Source organism: Mugil cephalus, chromosome 23, assembly GCF_022458985.1.
Source record: "Mugil cephalus isolate CIBA_MC_2020 chromosome 23, CIBA_Mcephalus_1.1, whole genome shotgun sequence".
In the NCBI taxonomy this organism is placed as follows: domain Eukaryota; kingdom Metazoa; phylum Chordata; class Actinopteri; order Mugiliformes; family Mugilidae; genus Mugil; species Mugil cephalus.
In genome coordinates, this window is record NC_061792.1 from 1 (window position 1) to 21,933 (window position 21,933).

The window sequence follows — 21,933 nt, forward strand, 5'->3', positions numbered from 1 at the left end:
CTACGCCATACCAACCTGAACACGCCCGATCTCGTCTGATCTCGGAAGCTAAGCACGGTCAAGCCTGGTTAGTACTTGGATGGGAGACCGCCTGGGAATACTAGGTGTTGTAAGCCTTTCATTTTCATCAGGAGACATGGTAACATTTACATCATCAAAATACATGCAATGATGATTTTGACCACTTATATATACTGCGTTTGTGACAGTCACCATTGCTTACGGCCATACCACCCTGAACACGCCCTGATCTCATCTGATCTCGGAAGCTAAGCAGTGTAGGGCCTGGTTAGTACTTGGATGGGAGACCGCCTGGTAATACCAGGTGCTGTAAGCTTTTCATACTCATCAGGAGACATGGTAACATTTACATCATCAAAATACATGCAATGATAATTTTGACCACTTATATATACTGCGTTTGTGACGGTTACCATTGCTTACGCCCAAACCACCCTGAACACGGCTGTTCTCGTCTGATCTCGGAAGCTAAGCAGTGTAGGGCCTGGTTAGTTCTTGGATGGGAGACCACCTGGGAATACCAGGTGCTGTAGGCTTTTCATTCTCATCAGGAGACATGGTAACATTTACATCATCAAAATACATGCAATGATCATTTTGACCACTTATATATACTGCTTTAGTGACATTTAACATTGCTTACGCCATACCAACCTGAACACCGCCTGATCTCGTCTGATCTCGGAAGCTATGCATGGTCGGGCCTGGTTACGACTTGGATGGGAGACCGCCTGGGAATACTAGGTGCTGTAAGCCTTTCATTTTCATCAGGAGACATGGTAACATTTACATCATCAAAATACATGCAATGATGATTTTGACCACTTATATATACTGCGTTTGTGACAGTTACCATTGCTTACGGCCATACCACCCTGAACACGCCTGATCTCATCTGATCTTGGAAGCTTAGGGCCTGGTTACGACTTGGATGGGAGACCGCCTGGGAATACTAGTGCTGTAAGCCTTTCATTTTCATCAGGAGACATGGTAACATTTACATCATCAAAATACATGCAATGATCATTTTGACCACTTATATATACTGCGTTTGTGACAGTCACCATTGCTTACGGCCATACCACCCAGAACACGCCTGATCTCGGAAGCTAAGCAGTGTAGGGCCTGGTTAGTACTTGGATGGGAGACCGCCTGGGAATACCAGTGCTGTAACCTTTTCATTCTCATCAGAGACATGGTAACATTTACATCATCAAAATACATGCAATGATGATTTTGACCACTTATATATACTGTTTTTGTGACATTTGACATTGCTTACGGCCATACCATCCTGAACACGCCTTAGTTTCAGTTTGAAAGTCTCACAGAATCTACGGACCCACCTAGGTTTGTATAAAACAAACTTTCAATAAGATCAAAGTCAAAGATTCTATGCCATCATGATCAAAGGAAAACATTTCATGACATCATCATCAAAGGAAAACAATTGAGGACATCATCAAAGGAAGACATCCCATGACGTCATCGCCCTGTTTCATCCATCGTTTCTTTTGTATGTGCGTGAGCATGCACGGAACTACGTATGGATGTAACGTTACTCCATGTGCGCGCATGTAGTCGCACGTGCGTCTGTTTGTTTACCTAGGCAAGCAATTAAGAACAGTTTTACCGGCTGTAGTTGTGTTGTCATTTTTATTACTGTAAGTTTTCTGTTTGTCTTGGAACAGGCTAACCGTTTTAGCACGTTGTGATGCTGCCAACTGGTACAGCGTTAAATAGTTGTACAACTACAACTATAGCCGAAGAGTCAACCTTAACATATTTGAGTGTTTATGCTCTAATGCTGGACATTTTATGAGACATGTATAAAAGAGTGATCTATGAAAATAAAAAAGACCCCAGTTAGTTGTCATTAGATGTACTGAATCACTTGAATCTTGAATTAGAGATAAGGCAGGAATTTTATACGTTATTCCCCCGTGGAGAAATGAAGGTTTTTACAGACAATGCAAAATGATAAAACAAACCAAAACCAAAGGAGAGAAACTAAATAAAAGTAAATATGTTAAAGGTACAAAAATAATTACATCTACTACTATTTATTACTAATACTGATACAGTTGGTAGAAGAGTGGTAGTGGTGATTTTGGTTGCTCATGCCAAAATCTGACGACATATATTATCATATCAATAGTACCATCGGACGGCAGTGTTATAGATCTCACTATGTGACACTCAAGATTGAAAGGTGTTAATGAAAACTTTGATCGAGGAACCTCAATGAAAACACAACCAGAGTGAGAGAAAAGAAAATTATCACAGAAAACAGAAGAAATTTGGAAAATCTTTCCCACACTCTCTCTTCCTAGCGCACTCCTCACAAAATTTACATAGAATGTGCCATAGAATGTTTTCCTCATGATGTCATAGAATTCTGTCCTTTCATCAAATCTTTTCCTTTGGCCATGATGGCATAGAATCTTTGCCTTTGATCTTACTGAAAGTTTGTTTTATACAAGCCTCTGTGGATCTGTACATTCTTTAGTGCTTCTCAAAGTTACAAATTGACTGCAAGCAAGACAAGGAACACACTTGAATAGAGCATGGTTCATTGATTTTCGTCCAAAGTTTTACAAAACATTTCCCGAATAACAAGCATCAATGGCAACCAACAAAACAGCAAAAGAGCTGAATATCTCAGTAGGGAGCACTCTGGGAAATTGCCTGAAAGTGCAATCTTTTCCAAAGAGAGGGCGGCTTTGAATTTGTTACCATTTTCATCAGGAGACATGGTAACATTTACATCATCAAAATACATGCAATGATCATTTTGACCACTTATATATACTGCTTTAGTGATGTTTGACATTGCTTACGGCCATACCAACCTGAACACGCCCAGGTCCTGTAAGCCTTTCATTTTCATCAGGGACACAGGAACATTTCCATCATCATAATACATGCAATATTGATTTTGACCACTTATATGTACCAGCTTTTGTGACTGACACCATACCACCTCGTAAGACGCCCGTGTTTGCTTGTCTCGCTTGCTTTCAGTTTGAAAGTCAAACAGAATCTACGGACCCACCTAGGTTTGTATAAAACAAACTTTCAATAAGATCAAAGGCAAAGATTCTATGCCATCATGATCAAAGGAAAACATTTCATGACATCATCATCAAAGGAAAACAATTGAGGACATCATCAAAGGAAGACATCCCATGACGTCATCGCCCTGTTTCATCCATCGTTTCTTTTGTATGTGCGTGAGCATGCACGGAACTACGTACGGATGTAACGTTACTCCATGTGCGCGCATGTAGTCGCACGTGCGTCTGTACGTGCGTGAAAACAACACACAAGAACTAGACCAACATGCTCCCATAACTGTGTGTAAAGGTTTGTTTAAGCCTCATCCACATTGTATAATCAATATGTTTGTGTCACGTGTAGTTTAATCATGTGCGGCTGATTCTTTATCGTATTTCCTTCTGAGGTACATAATGGTCTAGCTGGAACCTATTAACAGCGCTACTTGTGGCTTTACTACACAATGATGTAAGTATTATGTAAATGATTTCTTTTTTGCGTTTCTTTCGGGCAATACAGCAAACCCCAACGTCTGAGGTGGTAGCCGACGTGTGCTGTCGAGATTTGTCATTAGAAATATTGACAAGTGGTTTCCTAACATTGCTTGTATTTTGCATCAATTTGCTGTTGTCCACAATTTGAACTGACGCCGAAATAAAACGAGGCGAGTGGAGATAACGTGGTCGTTAGCATACGGTGGAGTGGGGAGCTAACTACGGGCTAAGTTAACGTGCTAACGGCCAATTTCAATGTGTCAGAATGTGTCTGTATGTATGTTAGTATTTTATTTTTATTTAACCTTTGTTTACCTAGGCAAGCAATTAAGAACAGTTTTACCGGCTGTAGTTGTGTTGTCATTTTTATTGCTGTAAGTTTTCTGTTTGTCTTGGAACAGGCTAACCGGTTTAGCACTTGTGATGCTGCGAACTGGTACAGCGTTAAATAGTTGTACAACTACAACTATAGCCGAAGAGTCAACCTTAACATATTTGAGTGTTTATGCTCTAATGCTGGACTTTTATGAGACATGTATAAAAGAGTGTTCTACGAAAATAAAAAAGACCCCAGTTAGTTGTCATTAGATGTACTGAATCACTTGAATCTTGAATTAGAGATAAGGCAGGACTATTTTACGTTATTCCCCGTGAGAAATGAAGGTTTTACAGACAATGCAAAATGATAAAACAAACCAAAACCAAAGGAGAGAAACTATATAAAAGTAAATATGTTAAAGGTACAAAAATAATTACATTTATTAATAATACTGATACAGTTGGTAGAAGAGTGGTAGTGGTGATTTTGGTTGCTCATGCCAAAATCTGACAACATATATTATCATATCAATAGTACCATCGGACGGCAGTGTTATAGATCTCACTATGTGACACTCAAGATTGAAAGGTGTTAATGAAAACTTTGATCGAGAACCTAAATGAAAACACAACCAGAGTGAGAGAAAAGAAAATTATCACAGAAAACAGAAGAAATTTGAAAATCTTTCCCACACTCTCTCTTCCTAGCGCACTCCTCACAAAATTTACATAGAATGTGCCATAGAATGTTTTCCTTCATGATGTCATAGAATTCTGTCCTTTCATCAAATCTTTTCCTTTGGCCATGATGGCATAGAATCTTTGCCTTTGATCTTACTGAAAGTTTGTTTTATACAAGCCTCTGTGGATCTGTACATTCTTTAGTGCTTCTCAGAGTTACAAATTGACTGCAAGCAAGACAACGAACACACTTGAATAGAGCATGGTTCATTGATTTTCGTCCAAAGTTTTACAAAACATTTCCCGAATAACAAGCATCAATGGCAACCAACAAAACAGCAAAAGAGCTGAATATCTCAGTAGGGAGCACTCTGGGAAATTGCCTGAAAGTGCAATCTTTCCTCAGAGAGGGCAGCTTTGAATTTGTTACCAAATGCTGCAAAAAACCAACGAGAAAGTCTGCGTCAAAGTCAACAAGAGCCGTCCGACAATTTTCAGACAGGCAAAAGTTGAAATTGATATCCTGAAATTGACATGCTGAAACAGCTGCGACGTCCGCATAGGTGATGATGATTGGCTAAGGTGCAGTAGGCCTTTCACGATAAGCCAATCTCAGGCAGTGTTCAGTTTAAACACAAATCACACCCAAACCCTGGTTGGACCGGGTCGCCTTGTTTTTTCTCTCTGATTCATATCTACCTGTTACATTCTGACTCTACTTCCTGGCAGACTGTATCATTGTAGAAGCTTCAGCTCAAAAACAAAAATACATGCAATGATGATTTTGACCACTTATATATACTGCGTTTGTGACAGTTAACGTTGCTTACGGCCATACCACCCTGAACACGCCTGATCTCGTTTGATCTCGGAAGCCAAGCAGTGTCGGGCCTGTTAGTACTTGGATGGGAGACCGCCTGGGAATACCAGGTGCTGTAAGCTTTTCATTTTCATCAGGAGACATGGTAACATTTACATCATCAAAATACATGAAATGATCATTTTGACCACTTATATATGCTGCTTTCGTGATGTTTGACATTGCTTACGGCCATAACCAACCTGAACACGGCCGATCTTGGAAGCTAAGCACGGTCGGGCCTGGTTAGTATTTGGATGGGAAACCACCTGGGAATACCAGTTGCTGTAAGCTTTTCATTTTCATCAGAGGCATGGTAACATTTACATCATCAAAATACATGCAATGATCATTTTGATCACTTATATATACTGCTTTAGTGACATTTGAAGTTGCTTACGGCCATACCAACCTGAACAAGCCCGATCTCGTCTAATCTCGGAAGCTAACCAGTGGTCGGGCCTGGTTAGTACTTGGATGGAGACCGCCTGGGATTACCAGGTGCTGTAAGCTTTTCATTCTCATCAGGAGACATGGTAACACTTACATCATCAAAATACATGCAATGATGATTTTGATCACTTATATATACTGCGTTTGTGACAGTTACATTGCTTACGGCCATAAACCACCTGAACACCCCGATCTCGTCTGATCTCGGAAGCTAAGCAGTTGCCCTGTTTAGTACTTGGATGGGAGACCGCCTGGGAATACAGTGCTGTAAGCCTTTCATTCTCATCAGGAGACATGGTAACATTTACATCATCAAAATACATGCAATGATCATTTTGACCACTTATATATACTGCTTTGTGACAGTTACATTGCTTACGGCCATACCACCTGAACACGCCTGATCTCGTCTGATCTCGGAAGCTAAGCAGGTCGGGCCTGTTAGTACTTGGATGGGAGACCGCCTGGGAATATCAGGTGCTGTAAGCTTTTCATCTCATCAGGAGACATGGTAACATTTACATCATCAAATACATGCAATGATCATTTTGACCACTTATATATACTTCGTTTGTGACAGTTACATTGCTTACGGCCATACCACCTGAACACGCCTGAATCTCAGTCTGATCTCGGAAGCTAAGGGGTCGGGCCTGTTAGTACTTTGGATGGGAAGACCGCCTGGGAATATCAGGTGCTGTAAGCTTTCATTCTCATCAGGAGACATGGTAACATTTACATCATCAAATTTCATGCAATGATATTTTGACCACTTATATATATCTTAGTTTGGACAGTTACCATTGGGTTACGGCCATACCACCCTGAACACAGCCCTGATCTCGATCTGATCTCGGAAGCTAACGGGGGCCTGGTTAGTACTTGGATGGGAAAACCGCCTGGGAATATCAGTGCTGTAAGCTTTTCATTCTCATCAGGAGACATGGTAACATTTACATCATCAAAATACATGCAATGATATTTTGACCACTTATATATATTCTGCTTTAGTGACATTTGACATTGCTTACGCCATACCAACCTGAACAGCCCGAATCTCGTCTGATCTCGGAAGCTAAGCGCGGTCGGGCCTGTTAGTACTTGGATGGAGACCGCCTGGGGAATACCAGGTGCTGTAAGCTTTTCATTTCATCAGGAGACATGGTAACATTTACATCATAAAAACATGCAATGATGATTTTGACCACTTATATATTCTGCGTTTGTGACAGTTTACATTGCTTACGCCATACCACCTGAACACGCCTATCTCGTCTGATCTCGGAAGCTAAGCGCGGTCGGGCCTGTTAGTACTTGGATGGGAGACCGCCTTGGAATACCAGGTGCTGTAAGCTTTTCATTCTCATCAGGAACATGGTAACATTTACATCATCAAAATACATCAATGATATTTAAATATACGTTTGTGACATTACTTGCTTACGGCATACCACCCTGAACACGCGATCTCTCTGTCTCGGAAGCAAGCCTGGTAGCTGATAAAACTGGATAGGCTGACTTATCTCGAAATTCATTTCATCAAAATACATGCAAATTAATCACAAATACTGCTAGTGATTTGACTTTTACGCCTTTACTGACGTCCCATCCCGACCGACGCTAAGTCACGTTCTGGAGACTGGGCGGCCTGATACTAGGTGCGTAAGCCTTTCAGGCATGTAACTTTTCATTCAAAACATGAATATTACATTATAAATTTGACATTACATTGCTTAGGCATACACCTGACACGCAGTACCACTGCCCGAGCAAGGCCTGTTACTGATGAAACGCCTGGGTTAGTCTGAGGGCTTTATCAGGGCTGTAATTTCATTTCATCAGGAACATGTAACATTTAATCATCAAAATACTGCTGATGAATTTGACTCTTACATACTTTGGACAAGCCATGTTCGCCTACCTGAACACCGTTCCGTTATCTAGGAAGCCGGGCCTGGTTAATGGATGGAACGTCTGGAATATGGCTGTAATTTCATTCATCAGGAGAAGGGAACAGCCTGGAACAGGGGTAGTTATTTACAGAGAATGGAATAAAAAAATAAAGGATATTACACTATAAACGCTTTGTGACATTTGACATTGCTTACGGCCATACCAACCTGAACACGCCCGATCTCGTCGATCTCGGAGCTAAGCCGTGGCCTGGTTAGTACTTGGATGGAGACCGCCTGGAATACCAGGTGCTGTAAGCTTTCATTTTCATCAGGAACATGGTAACATTTACATCATCAAAATACATGCAATGATGATTTTGACCACTTATATATACTGCTTTAGTGACATTTGATCATTGCTTACGCCATACCAACCTGACACGCCGATCTCGTCTGATCTCGGAAGCTAAGCCGTCGGGCCTGGTTAGTACTTGGATGGGAACCGCCTGGAATACCAGGTGCTGTAAGCTTTTCATTTTCATCAGAGACATGGTAACATTTACATCATCAAAATACATGCAATGATATTTTGACCACTTATATATACTGCTTTGTGACAGTTCATTGCTTACGGCCATACCACCTGAACACGCCGATCCGTCTGATCTCGGAAGCTAAGCACGGTCGGGCCTGGTTAGTACTTGGATGGGAGACCGCCTGGAATACCAGGTGCTGTAAGCTTTCATTTCATCAGAGACATGGTAACATTTACATCATCAAAATACATGCAATGATCATTTGACACTTATATATATGCTTTGTGACATTTACATTGCTTACGGCCATACAACCTGAACACGCCATCCCTCTGATCTCGGAAGCTACAGGCGGGCCTGGTTAGTACTTGGATGGGAGAACCGCCTGGGAATACCAGGTGCTGTAACTTTTCATTTTCATCAGGAGACATGGAACATTTACATCATCAAAATACATGCAATGATCTTTGACACTTATATATACTGCATATGTGACAGTTAACCTTGCATACGGCCATACCACCGTGAACACGCCTGATCTCGTCTGATTCGGAAGCTAAGCAGTGTAGGCCTGGTTAGTACTTGGATGGGAGACCGCCTGGGAATACCAGGTGCTGTAACTTTTCATTTTCATCAGGAGACATGTAACATTTACATCATCAAAATACATGCAATGATCATTTTGACCACTTATATAATGGCATTTAGTGACATTTACATTGCTTACGGCCATACCACCTGAACACGCCTGATCTCGTCTGATTCGAAGCAAGCATGTGGGCCTGATTAGTACTTGGATGGAGACCGCCTGGGAATACCAGGTGCTGTAAGCTTTTCATTCTCATCAGGAGACATGGTAACATTTACATCATCAAAATACATGCAATGATGATTTGACCACTTATATATACTGCTTTTGTGACATTACGTTGCTTACGGCCATACCAACCTGAACAACGCCTGATCTCGTCTGATCCGAAGCTAAGCAGTGTCGGCCTGTTAGTACTTGGATGGGAGACCGCCTGGGAATACCAGGTGCTGAAAGCTTTTCATTCTCATCAGGAGACATGGTAACATTTACATCATCAAAATACATGCAATGATGATTTTGACCACTTATATATACTGCTTGTGACATTACGTTGCTTACGGCCATACCAACCTGAAAAGCCCGATCTCATCTGATCTCGAAGCTAAGCAGTGTGGGCCTGGTTAGTACTTGGATGGGAGACCGCCTGGAATACCAGGTGCTGTAAAGCTTTTCATTCTCATCAGAGACATGGTAACATTTACATCATCAAAATACATGCAATGTATTTTGATCACTTATATAATACTGCTTTAGTACATTTGACGTTGCTTACGGCCATACCAACCTGAACAAGCCCGATCTCGTCTGATCTCGAAGCAAGCATGGTGGCCTGGTTAGTACTTGGATGGGAACCGCCTGGGAATACCAGGTGCTGTAAGCTTTTCATTTTCATCAGGAGACATGGTAACATTTACATCATCAAAATACATGCAATGATGATTTTGACCACTTATATATACTGCGTTTGTGACATTACCATTGCTTACGGCCATACCACCTGAACAAGCCCGATCTCGTCTGATCTCGAAGCTAAGCATGTCGGGCCTGGTTAGTCTTGGAGGGAGACCGCCTGGGAATACCAGGTGCTGTAAGCTTTTCATTTTCATCAGGAGACATGGAACATTTACATCATCAAAATACATGCAATGATCATTTTGACCACTTATATATACTGCTTTGTGACATGACAATGCTTACGGCCATACCACCCTGAACACGCCCATTCATGCTGATCTCGGAGTTAGCAGGTGGCGTTTAGTCTTGAAGGAGACCGCCTGGAATACTAGTGCTGTAAGCTTCATTTTCATCAGAGCATGAACATTTACATCACAAATACTGCAATGTCATTTGACACTTATATATACTGCTTTGTACTTACATTGCTTACGGCCTAACCCCACTGAACTCACGCCCTCGGTAGTGTTGTATTGGATGGCGCGCCTGAATATCAAGTCGACTGATTCTCTAGGAGGAATGTACATTTTGAACATCATCAAGAATATGCTGTATGATTTGATCACTTATATATACGGCTTCGGACATGTTTACGATTGCTTACGGCCAAATAAAATCAACCTGAACAATGCCCGATGCTAGAATCTTGAAATCTCAGGAAGAAAGCACGGTGGTTGAATACTTGGATGTGGACCGCTGGAATAAGGTGTGTAAGATTCATTTTATCAGGAGACATGGTAACATTACATCACAAAATACAAGCAATGATGATTTGACATATATAATGGGGTGACAGTGATCATGCATTACGCCATACCCAACCCTGAACACCCTGATTCTCAGCTGATCTCGGAAGCTATAATGGGCCATGGTTATAACTTGATGGGACAGACCATGGCGAATTTAAGGTGCGTAAGGCATTTGCCATCTCATCATTGAAACAAAGGGTAACATTTCATCCATCAAAATAATGCAATGATGATTTTGACACTTAATATACGCTTTAGTGACATTTGACATTGCTTACGGCCATACCAACCTGAACACGCCCGATCTCCGTCTGATCTCGGAGCTAAGCACGGTTGGGCCTGGTTAGTACTTGGATGGAGACCGCCTGCAATACTAGGTGCTGTAAGCCTTTCATTTTCATCAGGAGACATGGTAACATTTACATCATCAAAATACATGCAATGATGATTTTGACCACTTAATATACTGCTTTGTTACATTTGACATTGCTTACGGCCATACCCCCCTGAAACCGCCGATCTCGTCTGATCTCGGAAACAAAACGCGGTCGGCCTGGTTAGTACTTGGATGGGAGACCGCCTTGGAATACCAGGTGCTGTAAGCTTTTCATTTTCATCAGGAACATGGTAACATTTAAAATCATCAAAAATACATGCAATGATATTTTGACCCCTTATATATACTGCTTTAGTGACATTGTCATTGCTTACGGCCATAACCACCCTTTAACACGCCGATCTCTCTGATCCGGAACTAAACCGGTCGGGCCTGGTTTAGTACTTGGGTGGGGGACGCCTTGGGGAAAACCAGGTGCTGTAAGCTTTCATTTTCATCAGGAAACATGGTAACATTTAATCATCAAAATACAAAGCAATGAAACATTTTGAACCCCTTATATTACTGCTTTGGACATTTACCATTGCATACGGGCCCTAAACCTGAACACACCCCCATCCCGTCTGATCTCGGAAGCTAAGCAGGTCCGGGCCGGTTATTACTTGGATGGGAGAACCGCCTGGGAATACCAGGTGCTGTAAGCCTTTTTATTTTCATCAGGGGACATGGTAACATTTACATCAACAAAATACATGCAATGATCATTTGACCAATTATATTAATCTTAGTTGTGACAGTTACCATTGCTTACGGGCCCTACCCCACCCTGAACACCCTGATCTCTTGATTCGGAAGCTAAGGGCCTGGTTAGTACTTGGATGGGAGACCGCCGGAATACCAGGTGCTGTAAGCTTTTTATTTTCCCTCAGGAGACATGGTAACATTACATCAACAAAATACATGCAATGGGTCTTTGACCCCTTATTAACTGCTATGTGACAGTTTAAACCTTTGCATACGGCCATACCACCGTGAACACAGCCTGATCCGTCTGAATTTGGAAGCCTAAGCAGTGTAGGCCTGGTTAGTACTTGGATGGGGGACCGCCTGGGAATACCAGGGGCTGTAAGCTTTTCATTTTCATCAGGAGACAGGTAACATTTACATCATCAAAATACATGCAATGATCATTATGACCACTTATATATATGCTTTGTGACATTTAATTGCTTACGGCCAAAACAACCTGAACACGCCTGATCTCGTCTGATCTCGGAAGCGAAGCAGGTTTGGGCCTGGGTTAGTACTTGGATGGAGACCCCCCTGGGAATACCAGTGCTGAAGCTTTTCATTCTCATCAGGAGACTTTGGGAACATTTACATCATCAAAATACATGCAATGATGATTTTGACCACTTAATATACTGCTTTAGTGAATTAGCGTTGCTTTCGGCCATACCAACCTGAAAAAGCCCATCTCATGATCTCCGAAGTTTAAACAGTGTCGGGCCTGGTTATAAATTGGATGGGAGACCGCCTGGGAATACCAGGGGCTGAAGCTTTTCATTCTCATCAGGACATGGTAACATTTACATCATCAAAAACATGCAATGATATTTTGACCACTTAAATATACTGCTTTATGACATTTGAAGTTGCTACGGCCATAACCAACCTGAAACCCGATCTCGTCTGATCTCGGGAAACTAAGCATGTAGGGCCTGGTTAGTAAATTGGATGGAGACCGCCTGGGAATACCAGGGGCTGTAAGCTTTTCATTCTCATCCAGAGACATGGTAACATTTACATCATCAAAATACATGCAATGATTATTTTGATCACTTATATATACTGCTTAGTGACAAATTTGACGTTGCTTACGGCCAAACCAACCTGAACAAGCCCGACTCGCTGATCTCGGAACCAAGCAGGTCGGGCCTGGTTTTTACTTTGGGTGGGAGACCGCCTGGGAATACCAGGTGCTGTAAGCTTTTTATTTTCATCAGGAGACATGGTAACATTTACATCATCAAAATACATGCAATGAAATTTTGACCCCCTTAATATATCTGCGTTTGTGACATACCATTGCTTACGGCCATACCACCCTGAACAACCTGTCTCGCCCTTTTCCGGGAAAAGCATGAGGACCTGTTAGTGCTTGGAGGGAGCCGCCTGGGAATTTCCAGTCGTAAGCTTTCATTTCATCAGGAGACATGAACATTACATCATCAAATACTGCAATGATCATTTTGACCACTTTTAAAATACTGCTTGTAACTTGACATGCTTAGGCATACCACCGAAACCATAGTGGATGGGGATTCGATCCGGGAATTGTTTTAAACAGGTCGGCGTGTTAGTTTTTTCTTGATTTTGTGTTATCGTCCCCCGTAATTTCCCCCAAGCTCCGGCTGTCGGGGATTTTTTTTTTTTCCCGCCTAAACTTAAATGATGAATCAAGGGAGAAGATACAATGAACCCTCAGATGCAAGGAATGCTGTAATACGAAAAAGTTTGAGAAGGAGCGACGGTAGGTGAGTGAAGATACGAAATCAATCGCGTAAAGGACCTGCCCGAAGGTGTAAAAAGAGTGTGGGAATTTTAGGTTGTAGAATGAAGACGGACAAGAAATTCGAAATCACATGAAGGATGGTGCCGGAGGCAAAGAATGATTGAAGGTATAAGAATAAATGGAGTGCCAGTGATCGGACGTGACATAATGAACAGCGACATGGTCGTCTCTTTCCTAAACATACCCGGTATCTGGAAGGACCAGCCACGATCATGGAAAGACTTATGATAGGGGGTCCGGCCACTGTCGGCAATTAAACGCCGTGTGTGGCCGGGCAACTAACATTTGCCAGACGCACGAGATTTTAAAGGTCCGATTCAACAGCAAGTCAGAACGCTGCCATACTCCACTAAATTTGAAACTCTGAGGGGCGTGGATATTTCCGGTGTGATCCACGATAGACAATCCAAGTGTGCCGAAAATGCCTCAAGCCGGGACACATCTTCAGAGAATGCCCGGAGTTCAAGATTTTTTTCAGGTGCGGAGAGAGTGGCACTACGCACGGGAGTTGCGCCGAGAGGAAAGGCGGAGGAGTGAGATGGTGAGGAAGTGGAGGAAGAGAACGGACGCAACAACCACGACGGCGGAAGGTGGCCAAGGTCAAACCAGAGGTCCTAGACAAGGGTGAGGAGGACATGGGGATCGAGGAAGAGGAGGATCCGAAAACTGGTGAAATGATGTCGGTGGAGCGGCAGAACACCAGTGGGAGCGGACCAACAAGAACGCAAATGGAGAGGGTGGAGAGAAACCGAACCTGCAGCCAAACAAGGCAAGGAGAATGACGAAAAAGGACCGAGGACGATTAAATGGAATGAAAGAGAGGAAATAACGGACAACCAGACGTGAACAAAGATCTTTCAAAGATTTCTTCATAGCAAAGCGGAAGGCGGAGAAAGACAAAGAAAGAAGGAGCGAAAAAGGAACGAAATTTCCGGTATTTGATTGTATAGTTTTGGTTTAAATGTTTACTTTTTGGTTTCTATTTATATTCAGTTTTGCTCTCATGGCACAATAACCTCTAATAAGCAAATGGGCTAAGAAATAAGAGAAAAATAAAAGAGCTATTATTTGCATACCGCAGCGATATGATATGTATTCAAGAAACTAATTGGACGAAGGACATAGTTAAAGAAATGAGAGAGGAAAGAGGGGAGCAATATATTTAATACTGGGGCTAGAAACGCAAGGGGTAGCAATAATGATTAAAAAGGGACGTTGTCGAAGACCATAAAAGAGGTATATAGAGATGAGCACAGGAAGAATTTTGGTGGATAAATTTAAATATAGAGAAATAGAATTCAGATTAATAAATATAATACGTACCAAATATAGAAAAAAGATAAGTGTTGCATTATTTAGAAACTTAAAAAATATAATCGCAGGAAGTGTAATTATAGGTTGGTGACTTTCAATATAAAATGTAGTCGTCTAGATGTAGTAAGGGAGTTGACTTTTAGATGGAAAGATCGAGAAACATGCTGTCCGAGCTGATGAAAGAAAAGGGGGCTTATAGATCATGGAGAGGAAAGAGAACTCATAGAAGAGAGAAAAACACAAGGATGCAGAAGAGAGATGGGGGTCTAAAACAAAGTAGAATAGATTTGGTTGTTTGGTCAAAGTAGCAATATTGGGTACCTCGACAAAATAAGGCATCAAAGAAAGAGCTTCATGACCAGGAATGGGGTCTGTTTCGAATTAAGGTGGAGAAAGACAAGAAGGAGGAGGGATGTTGGATATTAAACCGCAGGATTAATTGAAGAAGAGGAGTATCAAGATACAGATTATAGGATTTGCTAGACCGAGAGAATAAAAGAGAAGAGGAGTGTATAAAGAGAAAATGACAGGCTAGACAGACAGCATAGGGAACAATGGGAGAAGATAAAAACTTTAATTAAACAAATTATATTAATATAGTAAGAAAAGAAAAGGAAAAGATGAAGAGGAAAAGGCTCTGAAGACGCCCCACAATAATTGAGGGCAGAGTTTAAGTATGAGCAACAATGAGGAGGATAACATATAAACAATTATTGGAGGCAAAGATGAAGTTAGAGAGGTTTGAGACGGAGAAATGTAGAGGAGCGATTCTGAGAGTAAAGCAAAAATATGCATTAAGAAGGTGAAAGGTGCACAGGATATTTTTGGGTTAGAGAAAAGAACACAGAATAGAACATACAATAAAGGAAAATTTAGATGACAAAAACGGAGAGAAGATAGTAGATTCTGTGGAGATTCTGGAAAGGTACAAGAATTTTATGGATCAGTCTATAATGGAAAGGTGACAAAGATCAAGGAAGCATAGATGAAGATAATGCACGATTAGAAAGGAAAACTGAGTGACGAGTGATAGGGTATGGTGTGAATAGAGAACATAAATTAGAAGGAGGTGATAGAGGCCTAGGAGATTGAAAAGTGGAAAGAGTCCAGATAGTGATGGGCTAGGGATCGAATGGTAGCAACAGCGTACAAAAATGAGGTAGCCGCAAATTCTGGTAGATGTAATTCAGGGGATGGAAAGCACAGGGCAAGTGCCGAATAGGATGGGGGAGGGTGTAAATAGCAAAAAATAAACACAAACGAAATGGAAGTAGGTTAGAATTGGAAAAACTACAGGCCAATTAGTTTGCTAAATACAGATATAAGATACAAACAAAGTCCTGGCAAATAGGATGAAGGGAGATGATAGGGAACATAGTACAAGAACCCCAGTAGAGTTACAGCATACCCGTAAGAGACATAAGCAGACCCAATACCACAATCAGAGATTCAATAGAACACTTGAAAGAGGATGGGAAAGGGGAGTAGTGCGGGAATAGATTGAATACGGCCGTTGATAGAGTAGACCACAGATTCCTGTTTTAGAGTACTGGAGAAGTTGGGTTTGGGGGGAAGGACAGTGAGGATGGGTTAAAGAGAGCTGTATGACAGTGCCAAGAGCCGAGTGAAGGTAAACGGTGTCTTGAAAACCTTTCGATGTGGAGAGATCAGTGGAACAGGGATGTTAATCCCCCCCTTTTTCCCCCCCCCCAGCACTACTGTATGCACTAGTTTTGTTGAACCCCTGGCGATGCTGATCAAAACTGACCAGGAGGTGAAAGGTGTTCAGATTGCCTAGGAGGGACCGTGTCACGCTAAAATGCAGGACGACACACCTATATCCGAGTCAGGGACAACAACAGTGAGAAAATGGGTGCAACAGATAATAGAAAAATAGGACGGCATCAGGAGCCAAAATCAACAAAGAACTAAATCAGAGATCATGTACATTGGAGATATAGAGAGGATAGAAAAGGGCCTGTTAAAGGTGGAGGAGGAAAATAGAGGGGAACATGAAGGTGTTGGAGTGGTGTCTGGGGTGCAAGCAAAGAGCTAGAGATAGACACTGGACGGAGTGATTATTAAGATAAAAACAGTATGAACACTATGGAGGGGGAGAAAACATTAAACAGAAAGGAAAAGTGATGGTGGTGAATAAATTGTTAATACTCCGTTTGTGGTCATAGTGGGGGGGGATGAAAAAAGGAGTGATAACATGCCAGAGTGGGTTATAATGTGGTTAAACAAAACTATTTGTGACTTTTATATGGGAGGGGAAAGGGTGAAAATTGCACAAAAAACTTTGATAGGGAAGAAGAGAGAGGTGGCTGAAGCTCATGATTTGGAAATGAAAAAACGGCAATAAGAGTAAGAACGAACCAAAAATACAAGGAGCGTGGGATTGAACTATGGATGGACGGAGAGTTTTTAAGGAAATATGTGGATAGAATGTGTTGGGATAGGTGACTATGGTTTGTTTATGGTTTCAAACAATCATGACAGTAAAACTCCCAGAGTTTTATCAGGGAGGAGTTTGAGCGTGGAGAAAATTCTAACCCAAAGATAGAAATAAGAGTGTGAATGGGTATGCAAATGTTTGTTAACCCTACCCTTGTTTCTCACTGAGAAATTTAAATAAAATAATAAAAGTCTGTAATAGCCACAATTCATGTGGCAATATTAAACAAGTCAAGGATAATAGTTATGAGGTCATCCCGGGGTTTATGAGATTGAATTTGTATTTATGATTTCTGTGAATGATTTAGATGGTCTGAAAGCAAAGCAAAAAGTCCGCCGAAATATGACGGATTAAAATAAGTAATACCCTCTGGAAAGGACAAACAATATTAAAAGAGACTGTGTGATTAAGCAAGACCAGCGTACACCCAGATGTATGTGATTGAAAAGAGAAGAAAATGCCTCCTTTGAAATGTGAAATGAAAAAGGAATATGAATGGTTACAACTGAAGTGAATAAAAGAGCCAGCAGCAGAGAAAGTTGGGCTGGCGTGTTTCCATGATTTGATTTTAAGAAGATATGGTTGAATGGAACAAAAATAAAACATGTATAGAGTGTGAAAAAAACGATTTCGCTATAAAACATAACAGAAATATATACGAATGTGGTGGTTTCATAAATAAAATATGGTATAATGCTGTAAGTGCAAATGTGTATTGTATGTAAAAGTGGCCATGAGAAGTTTTTTTGCACTTTTTTAGATCTGTTTTGAGTAGTTGATTTTTTCATTGATTTCCTGAAAAAACTTTTGAGAACATTGGCGACTTGGAATCAGAGCTGAAGGAGGGGTGGAGAAGCACTTTCTGTTTGGTTTACTTGAAAAGAAAAAGGACCACTGTGAAAATATGGTTAATAACTACACTTTGAGCCATGCCAGGATTGGCGTTAGTATATAGAAGGGAATTATGCGCATTTTGAAGGGAGAAATGTACAAATTAAAGATTGATTAAGACAATAATGAGAAAATAGATATTGAACTGAACTGGCAAGTATGGGGGAGAGAGGTGAGAGAATTTTTTCATGAGTGGAATAAGTTTATTTGAGATGGCGAAAAGGGAGAAGTTGTATTGAATTGGTGGAGAGTTGGATTTGTACTTTAATTTAGTTTTGATTGTTATGATTTTTTCTTTTATGATACATTCATGAGAACTATGATAGGTTTGTTTCTTTTCTGATCTATGTGCAAAAGAGACGTGACGTGTACATTTGTGATTGAAGACTAATAAAAGGAAAAAAAAGAAAAAAAAACACCTCATCTACGGTAGCTAAGAGTGTAGGTCCTGGTATAGTACTTGGATGGGAGACCGCCTGGGAATACCAGGTGCTGTAAGCGTTTCATTTTCATCAGGAGACATGGTAACATTTACATCATCAAAATACATGCAATGATCATTTGACCACTTATATATACTGCGTTTGTGACAGTCACCATTGCTTACGGCCATAACCACCCTGAACCCCGCCTGATCTCGGAAGCTAAGCAGTATAGGGCCAGGTTAGTACTTGGATGGGAGACCACCTGAGAATACCAGGTGCTGTAAGCTTTTCATTTTCATCAGGAGACATGGTAACATTTACATCATCAAAATACATGCAAGGAGGATTTTTAACACTTATATATACTGCGTTTGTGACAGTCACCATTGCTTACGGCCATACCACCCTGAACACGCCCGATCTCGTCTGATCTCGGAAGCTAAGCACGGTCGTGCCTGGTTAGTACTTGGATGGGAGACCGTCTGGGAATACTAGGTGCTGTAAGCCTTTCATTTTCATCAGGAGACATGGTAACATTTACATCATCAAAATACATGCAATGATGATTTTGACCACTTATATATACTGCGTTTGTGACAGTCACCATTGCTTACGGCCATACCACCCTGAACACACCTGATCTCATCTGATCTCGGAAGCTAAGCAGTGTCGGGCCTGGTTAGTACTTGGATGGGAGACTGCCTGGGAATACCAGGTGCTGTAAGCTTTTCATTCTCATCAGGAGACATGGTAACATTTACATCATCAAAATACATGCAATGATGTAAGTACTTGAGATCAGACGAGATCGGGCGTGTTCAGGTTGGTGTGGCCGTAAGCAATGTCAAATGTCACTAAAGCAGTATATATAAGTCGTCAAAATGATCATTGCATGTATTTTGATGATGTAATGAAGGCAAAGATTCTATGCCATCATGATCAAAGGAAAACATTTCATGACATCATCATCAAAGGAAAACAATTGAGGACATCATCAAAGGAAGACATCCCATGACGTCATCGCCCTGTTCATCCATCGTTTCTTTTGTATGTCCGTGAGCATGCACGGAACTACGTATGGATGTAACGTTTTCTCCATGTGCGCGCATGTAGTCGCACGTGCGTCTGTACGTGCGCGAAAACAACACACAAGAATTAGACCAACATGCTCCCATAACTGTGTGTAAAGGTTTGTTTAAGCCTCATCCACATTGTATAATCAATATGTTTGTGTCACGTGTAGTTTAATCATGTGCGGCTGATTCTTTATCGTATTTCCTTCTGAGGTACATAATGGTCTAGCTGGAACCTATTAACAGCGCTACTTGTGGCTTTACTACACAATGATGTAAGTATTATGTAAAATGATTTCTTTTTTGCGTTTCTTTCGGGCAATACAGCAAACCCCAACGTCTGAGGTGGTAGCCGACGTGTGCTGTCGAGATTTGTCATTAGAAATATTGACAAGTGGTTTCCTAACATTGCTTGTATTTTGCATCAATTTGCTGTTGTCCACAATTTGAACTGACGCCGAAATAAAACGAGGCCAGTGGAGATAACGTGGTCGTTAGCATACGGTGGAGTGGGGAGCTCACTACGGGGCTAAGTTAACGTGCTAACGGCCAATTTCAATGTGTCAGAATGTGTCTGTATGTATGTTAGTATTTTATTTTTATTTAACCTTTGTTTACCTATGCAAGCAATTAAGAACAGTTTTACCGGCTGTAGTTGTGTTGTCATTTTTATTGCTGTAAGTTTTCTGTTTGTCTTGGAACAGGCTAACCGTTTAGCACGTTGTGATGCTGCGAACTGGTACAGCGTTAAATAGTTGTACAACTACAACTATAGCCGAAGAGTCAACCTTAACATATTTGAGTGTTTATGCTCTAATGCTGGACTTTTTATGACACATGTATAAAAGAGTGATCTATGAAAATAAAAAAGACCCCAGTTAGTTGTCATTAGATGTACTGAATGACTTGAATCTTGAATTAGAGATAAGGCAGGACTATTTTACCTTATTCCCCGTGGAGAAATGAAGGTTTTTACAGACAATGCAAAATGATAAAACAAACCAAAACCAAAGGAGAGAAACTATATAAAAGTAGATATGTTAAAGGTACAAAAATAATTACATCTACTACTATTTATTACTAATACTGATACAGTTGGTAGAAGAGTGGTAGTGGTGATTTTGGTTGTTCATGCCAAAATCTGACGACATATATTATCATATCAATAGTACCATCGGACAGCAGTGTTATAGATCTCACTATGTGACACTCAAGATTGAAAGGTGTTAATGAAAACTTTGATCGAGGAACCTAAATGAAAACACAACCAGAGTGAGAGAAAAGAAAATTATCACAGAAAACAGAAGAAATTTGGAAAATCTTTCCCACACTCTCTCTTCCTAGCGCACTCCTCACAAAATTTACATAGAATGTGCCATAGAATGTTTTCCTTCATGATGTCATAGAATTCTGTCCTTTCATCAAATCTTTTCCTTTGGCCATGATGGCATAGAATCTTGCCTTTGATCTTACTGAAAGTTTGTTTTATACAAGTCTCTGTGGATCTGTACATTCTTTAGTGCTTCTCAGAGTTACAAATTGACTGCAAGCAAGACAAGGAACACACTTGAATAGAGCATGGTTCATTGATTTTCGTCCAAAGTTTTACAAAACATTTCCCGAATAACAAGCATCAATGGCAACCAACAAAACAGCAAAAGAGCTGAATATCTCAGTAGGGAGCACTCTGGGAAATTGCCTGAAAGTGCAATCTTTCCTCAGAGAGGGCAGCTTTGAATTTGTTACCAAATGCTGCAAAAACCAACGAGAAAGTCAGTGTCAAAGTCAACAAGAGCCGTCCGGCAATTTTCAGACAGGCAAAAGTTGAAATTGATATCCTGAAATTGACATGCTGAAACAGCTGCGACGTCCACATAGGTGATGATGATTGGCTAAGATGCAGTAGGCCTTTCACGATAAGCCAATCTCATGCAGTGTTCAGTTTAAACACAAATCACACCCAAACCCTGGTTGGACCGGGTCGCCTTGTTTTTCTCTCTGATTCATATCTACCTGTTACATTCTGACTCTACTTCCTGGCAGACTGTATCATTGTAGAAGCTTCAGCTCAAAAACAAAAATACATGCAATGATGATTTTGACCACTTATATATACTGCGTTTGTGACAGTTACCATTGCTTACGGCCATACCACCCTGAACACGCCTGATCTCGTTTGATCTCGGAAGCTAAGCAGTGTGGGGCCTGGTTAGTACTTGGATTGGAGACCGCCTGGGAATACCAGTGCTGT

The 21,933-nt window shown here is 41.1% G+C and overlaps 5 non-coding genes and 13 pseudogenes across 5 annotated transcripts; all 18 read left to right on the forward strand.

Annotated features, from left to right (window-relative positions):
- Positions 1 to 116, forward strand: LOC125002907 (annotated as a pseudogene; the record flags this gene model as incomplete).
- Positions 117 to 217: 101 nt separating this feature from the next.
- On the forward strand, positions 218 to 337 carry LOC125003118. Its single transcript, XR_007111985.1, has one exon. It is a non-coding gene; the product is annotated as a 5S ribosomal RNA (ribosomal RNA).
- Positions 338 to 438: 101 nt separating this feature from the next.
- On the forward strand, positions 439 to 557 carry LOC125002137 (annotated as a pseudogene).
- A 532-nt stretch (positions 558 to 1,089) lies between these two features.
- LOC125002763 lies at positions 1,090 to 1,197 on the forward strand (annotated as a pseudogene).
- Positions 1,198 to 5,395: 4,198 nt separating this feature from the next.
- On the forward strand, positions 5,396 to 5,513 carry LOC125003318. The gene has a single exon (XR_007112176.1). It is a non-coding gene; the product is annotated as a 5S ribosomal RNA (ribosomal RNA).
- Positions 5,514 to 5,824: 311 nt separating this feature from the next.
- On the forward strand, positions 5,825 to 5,943 carry LOC125002741 (annotated as a pseudogene).
- Positions 5,944 to 6,256: 313 nt separating this feature from the next.
- Positions 6,257 to 6,372, forward strand: LOC125001381. The gene has a single exon (XR_007111638.1). It is a non-coding gene; the product is annotated as a 5S ribosomal RNA (ribosomal RNA).
- Positions 6,373 to 8,404: 2,032 nt separating this feature from the next.
- On the forward strand, positions 8,405 to 8,519 carry LOC125002351 (annotated as a pseudogene).
- A 301-nt stretch (positions 8,520 to 8,820) lies between these two features.
- Positions 8,821 to 8,937, forward strand: LOC125002643 (annotated as a pseudogene).
- Positions 8,938 to 9,458: 521 nt separating this feature from the next.
- LOC125002834 lies at positions 9,459 to 9,573 on the forward strand (annotated as a pseudogene).
- A 313-nt stretch (positions 9,574 to 9,886) lies between these two features.
- LOC125002828 lies at positions 9,887 to 10,000 on the forward strand (annotated as a pseudogene).
- Positions 10,001 to 10,881: 881 nt separating this feature from the next.
- LOC125002815 lies at positions 10,882 to 10,998 on the forward strand (annotated as a pseudogene).
- A 99-nt stretch (positions 10,999 to 11,097) lies between these two features.
- LOC125002426 lies at positions 11,098 to 11,214 on the forward strand (annotated as a pseudogene).
- Positions 11,215 to 12,174: 960 nt separating this feature from the next.
- On the forward strand, positions 12,175 to 12,292 carry LOC125002896 (annotated as a pseudogene).
- A 6,493-nt stretch (positions 12,293 to 18,785) lies between these two features.
- LOC125002823 lies at positions 18,786 to 18,896 on the forward strand (annotated as a pseudogene).
- A 101-nt stretch (positions 18,897 to 18,997) lies between these two features.
- LOC125003009 lies at positions 18,998 to 19,116 on the forward strand. Its single transcript, XR_007111878.1, has one exon. It is a non-coding gene; the product is annotated as a 5S ribosomal RNA (ribosomal RNA).
- A 101-nt stretch (positions 19,117 to 19,217) lies between these two features.
- On the forward strand, positions 19,218 to 19,336 carry LOC125002986. Its single transcript, XR_007111855.1, has one exon. It is a non-coding gene; the product is annotated as a 5S ribosomal RNA (ribosomal RNA).
- A 2,484-nt stretch (positions 19,337 to 21,820) lies between these two features.
- Positions 21,821 to 21,933, forward strand: LOC125002382 (annotated as a pseudogene).